The 5,484-nt window shown below is 41.7% G+C and overlaps 1 protein-coding gene across 1 annotated transcript in view; it reads left to right on the forward strand.

Moving 5' to 3' along the window:
• The first annotated feature begins 70 nt into the window (after positions 1-70).
• Positions 71-5,484, forward strand: part of PPEF1 (protein phosphatase with EF-hand domain 1) — a 109,815-nt gene continuing 104,401 nt past the window's right edge. The window contains exon 1 of the mRNA XM_024739360.1: positions 71-153. The gene's annotated coding sequence lies outside the window, so the exon portion shown is untranslated. The remainder of the gene's footprint in view (positions 154-5,484) is intronic.

Consider the following 5,484-nt stretch of genomic DNA (forward strand, 5'->3'; position numbering starts at 1 on the left):
GGGGTAGGGGGATGCTCCAGAGAGAGCTGGAATTGTACCTCTTTTCTTTCAGATCTCTGCATCCTTCACAGAGAAGTTTTTTTTCTGATTTTGTTTTTCTTGAAACACCTGGGGTGAGGATAAACCTCTGCATCGGCCAAGCAGAAGAAACAGGTAATATGTTTGTTTGTTCTTAGGTATTTTGGGCAAGCAGAAGTCTACATTATAAACATTGTGTAGCAATGGAACAGGAAATGTGTTCTACTTGAAGTTTATTTTATTGCTTTGCAATTTCTCAGAATGATTTTTCTCAAATATGCTGATTACAAATCAGTTGTCATCAGCTTAAAAAGGTATACAGGTGACTTTGCATTCTGAAGGGTTGTAGCCTATTTCAGGTGAACTCGATACTTGGGAAAACTCTGTGGTCACTTGGGTGAGAGCTAGAAAATGAGGGAGGGGATACTTTGAGAAACCCTTCCAGGCCCCTCATGGGTCATTGCCCACTATACAACTTCATGTTCAGAAATCTTCCTTTAGCTCCCTTGCCCTCTTGTTGGCGCACAGGACCACAGGATTTCCACCTATCTGTAAGAAATGGAAACAGAATTCCTTGCAATGTTCAAGAATTCTCTTTAGTGATTTAGTGCTTCTGTAGATTGATCAAATTGGATCCTGAAACCAAGGCACAGCTAACTTTTTGGTGGACAGACAGTTTTGTTCTTTAAGCATGAAACAGAATGGGTCTTTAGTTCTGCCACTGTTTGGCTGTGCCATGGAGTCTGATATTTAATTTTAGTCTTAGTTTCTGCATCTCTAATACGGGAGTGAGCAACTTTCCCCTTGAAAGTTGCTGTGAAGATTAACTGGAATAATAGAAATATAAAGTACCCACTGTGCTGGGTTAATAGTCCCTTAATAAATAGTAGTGACTTTAGCTGTTATTATTATTACTGGTAAAGCGTTTTCTCAGATCTTAGCGGTCTCAGGGGAAAAGAGTCCTTTTCTCTGTGAGTCTATAATTATCCCAGAACCAGTAGACAGACACCTGTGGGATTTAACCTCTGGGAGGTCCCGGACAGTGCATTCTGAAGGAAGAGATGTGAGCAAACACGTTTTGTTTCAACACGTCAACCACAGTGGGAACCACTCGTGCATGGCTCCTCCTAACTCATCAGCTAAGAAGAATTGCTCTTTGTTCCAGTCGGTTTTTTCCACCATTGATCTTCTCATTAGCCTTTGATACAAGTCTGTAAGGTAGGTGTTATTATCCCTATTTTCTTATGAGAAAACTGAGGTGCAGAGGAATTAATGACTAGCTGAGAAGAATTTGAACTCTGGTTCGTCTGACTTCTAAACCCCAGTGTCCATTGGGCCAGCATTAGGCAGTTAGATTCATATTAGAGATGCATATTAACATCCAGAAAGCTCTGAAGAGTTCTGCAGTAAAGGGACCTGTTTAATCCTACTTCTCCTGAACTTATTTGATGGTGGGACTTTTTTTTTTGTGGGGGGGTCTTATTTCTAGAATCATAAACCACATAGAACTCCTCTTCCACAAACACACTTTGGAAAACCTGGCACTAGGCCTAGCTGCCTTCTGATTACAATCCTGTCTGATAGAACACACACCCTCAGATACATTCTAGTGGTCAGTATTGTTTCCTCCTTTTTCTTACCCTTTCATGGACCCAGGAATAATCACCAGCTCCATCTTACAGAACTCCCTTTATTCATTTAAGACCCCACACAGGAGCAAATGCTACAGTGTTCTACTGGAAGAGTAGTGGTGGAAGGGGCCTCTCTAGAGCGGTCTGCCAGAGACTCCTCTACCCGGCTCTATGCCCCTTCGTTGTCTTTAGTCCACAGACATCAGGCTGTAGAACCTCTGTTTCAATGAATGCCAAAGAGAATGCCACAGAGTAAGCCTGAAGACGCATCTGTCCTCCATGCTTGTGTCTCACAGTCCAAGGGGGAAGAATTAGACCTGCTCACCTCCCACTCTGGGGGCTGGGGTATGGTGCCAGTTAAATGACTATGGGTTCTGGATTTGGGTTTCTTGGGGCCAAGCTGGAGTACAGATTTCTCACAGAAGTCAGCATCTGTAGGAAACGCTGAGCTTCTAGCATGGGAAACCACACAAGTCACATCTAGAATGCCAGAGGCGGAGCAGAATCAAGGTCAAGGTGGCTGAGCCAAGGTGCGGACGTTCAATAGAGATGCACTTTGAAAGAAAATCAAGAATGAATAAGAACAACTTGGGGAGGCTGGGCTAGCACTTGGAGGGTGCTTGGAGACCAAGGTTGGGTTGGCTCCAAGGGCCATCTTTTGTTCTTTCCTTGTATTTTCACCCTGGGAAATGAATAGTGGTTAAGATGAAAAGAACTAAACAACGTCAAACAGTTCTCCCCCACTCTACCCTCCCCCGCACCCCCACCCACCCCCTGCCACGCACAGTGAAAACCTTTTAGCAGAAGCCTTGGAAGACTTTCCTTTCGCAGATTATAAGTGTGCCAAGGATGAGTCACTATTTTACGTTTATGCTTTAAAACCACCCTCGGTATATATTGGTAGGGGCAGCAGCACTGAGCAAGTTTCAAGCTGTTATTTGCCAAGATCCACCTTTTAAGTGGTTTATGTCACTGACTACGGCATCCTTGGGTCTTTGTGAATGCTGCAGAGACTACCCACCTCTTGAGCTGGAGAACTCCTTTCAGGCCCTAGGGAAATCATTTCTTCAGAGACTTCTTTAGCACACCGTTTATCTGATGCTGACAGAGGGCAGGGAGTGGAAGGAAGAAGCTTAGATTGTCCCAAATAATGGAAAATTCCCAAATCATTTTTATCAGCTTTGCACCACCCAGGGTTGTCCTCAAAGGGACATACACTGCTTACAAATGTGCGTCCCTCTCAGCCTTTAAGTGGGTGATTGCAGTCTAGGTTGGGTAGTGTATGGGAGTAGTAAGTGGCACCTGGCCTTAACCAGCTCTTGTTTTGGTGAGAATTAAAATGAGCTGACTCTTGTTTTGTTTTACCTGTTACCTAAGGAAATTAAATTATTATTATTTAATAATGTAAAAATTCTAATAGCAAATTATTTTTTTCTAATAACCCAAGAATTCTAGAACAATGCTCATTTCTTTCTATCATGATTTAAAGTTTTTCTTTAAAAATGAATATATAAGTACTACCCATTTTCTGGTTTAATAAAAGGCTTTTGTGTAATCAAATAGCATGTATCTGTGCACGAAATGATGGACTAATAATTACTTTTAGCATTAATTTTTTAAAGGACCCTGGCTTAGAAATATGCATTCCCTTATTCATTCATTCATTCATTCATTTGGCATTTATCAAGCACCTGCTATGTGAAACGCACTGTGTAGGTGCCAGAGATTCAAAGAGTATTTAGAAACAAAGGTACCCATGGAGCTTACAGTCTAGCAGAAATATATTCAAGTTTGATGCTTTTTAGTTCCTAGTGAATCTTTTATATGGACTTCTGTTTGTTGTGTAATGAATTGACTGAGGAGTGGCTGAGAGCCAAATGCCTTTGGAGAGAGATTGCTTTTTTTTTCTGGAAAAAAAAATTGAGTTTGAAATATATCACTTCCTATCGTAGCATCAGTGTTGCCTACTCAATGCCTAACTCTTATGTATTCATAAAAAGGGGTAGAAAAAAATAGCATAAAGATGGAAGCAAAGCCCAAGGGAGATATGGACAGCAGTTTTTCTCAAACTGAGATATGGGGAGTGCTTGTGTCGAAGTCCCATTGCACATTCCCAGGCCCCCTTGGACTGCTTGAATCTAAGTATTGGCAGTAAAGCCTGGGAGTCTGCATTTTAAAATAATCTCCCCTGGTAAGTTTTGTGGTACTCATATAGGAGAGCATGGATCTAGGCACTTGGAGAAACTCACCAGGACCAAATGAACTACTTCAAAGTGTGAGCAAGAACCCAGCAGACGTGTTCTCATAGGCACTGCAGATAACCTTTGAGAAATGTCTGAGAATGGAGAGAGCAGAGGTGATGAGTAAATAGTGCCCCAATTTCAAAAACAAGCAAAGAGTAGATGCCAGAAGCCACTGCCTTATAAGCCTGACATGACCTCTGGAAAAATTCTGTTCCAAACAGATGGAGTCAAAGCATTTAGAGGAAAATGTGATGATCACTAGGCATCACTATGGGTTCCCTAGAACATTGTCTGCAGTAGAGAATGGCAAACTTTGCTGCGCATTAAAATCACCTGGGGAGCTTTTAACGCCCCTGATGCCCAAACCCCACTCAATACCAATTACCTCAGAATCTCTGGGGATGGGACCCAGGCATCACTATGTTTTAAATCCCCAGAGACTAATTTGGTGAGGTGCCGTCTGAGCATTGGGAGTTTTAAAAGCTCCCCAGGTGATGCTAATATGCAACAGAGTTTGACAGCCAGTTTGTCTATATGACTTTAGACAAGGGGCTTGGTTTTCTTTCACTTTGTGTAAATTCTGGGTAATTCTAAAAGTCTACCACCTTTAAACGTCTATAATTCTGTTATTAAAAGTAATGGCAAACTGATTTCCTTCCTTCCTTCCTTTCTTCCTCCCTCCTTCGTTCCTTCTTCTCTTCCTCCTCCTCCTCTTTTTCTTCTGCTGCTGCTGGCTAGCCTGGAATGTCAAGGTGTCAAATTATATATCTTAATTTCATTAAAATAGTTAGCGAAATTTACCAGGACGTCTCATAGATAAGTAAGTGGATGCTTACGATGGGTAAATTTACCACCTAACTGAAGGAGTAGGAGAGTGTGAATGTAATGCGTCTGTAGTAACCCTAGAGATTGGTCTGGAGTGGAATGCCACAAGGGTTTTCTGCCCTTGGAGCTGACCCTGTTAACATTTTTTACGCCTGATGTAGATAAGAGAGATATGTAAGAAATGCCTCTCAAATTTGGAAATAACCCGAAGTTTAGGAGGGTTAATCAGTTCAATACATAATAGAATCAAGCCTAGCTCTGATCAGAATATCTGTTTATTAAGGTTATTGTCGTTTTAAAAATATTTCCATAATTCAGATATTTTGCTCATTTTGTTTTGCCCCTTTCTTTCATTGAGTCGCAATCTTGCAGCATTTAGTGTAGTACTAACGGAAAAATAGGCATGCCTGGCAGAGTCCCAAGTCAGTTGTTCTTTGACTTTGTTACTATCAGGAAATGCAAATAGATTAGCACAGGCTGGTTTGGAGTATCACGAAATAAAGGAAACATCACCCTAAAAAGGCATGAGGTGGGATTACTACAGAAAGGAATTTTGTTGAAAACTCCCATGGAGTGATTGTGGAAGATCCAATGTAACAGTCTCAGCTGAGCCATCGGAAGGCCTGGTGAGTGCAAGGGCAGACTTTGGAGGGGCCTCAGAAATGCCTGGAGAGCTTGTTTGAAAAGGGAACTTCCTGGATTCTGATGCTTTAGTTTCTGGGGAGGCCTTGAAGCCTCCTTTTTTTTTTTTTTTTTTTAAAGTCACT

Source organism: Neophocaena asiaeorientalis, unplaced genomic scaffold, assembly GCF_003031525.2.
Source record: "Neophocaena asiaeorientalis asiaeorientalis breed wild unplaced genomic scaffold, Neophocaena_asiaeorientalis_V1.1 scaffold771, whole genome shotgun sequence".
NCBI classification, from domain to species: Eukaryota; Metazoa; Chordata; class Mammalia; order Artiodactyla; family Phocoenidae; genus Neophocaena; species Neophocaena asiaeorientalis.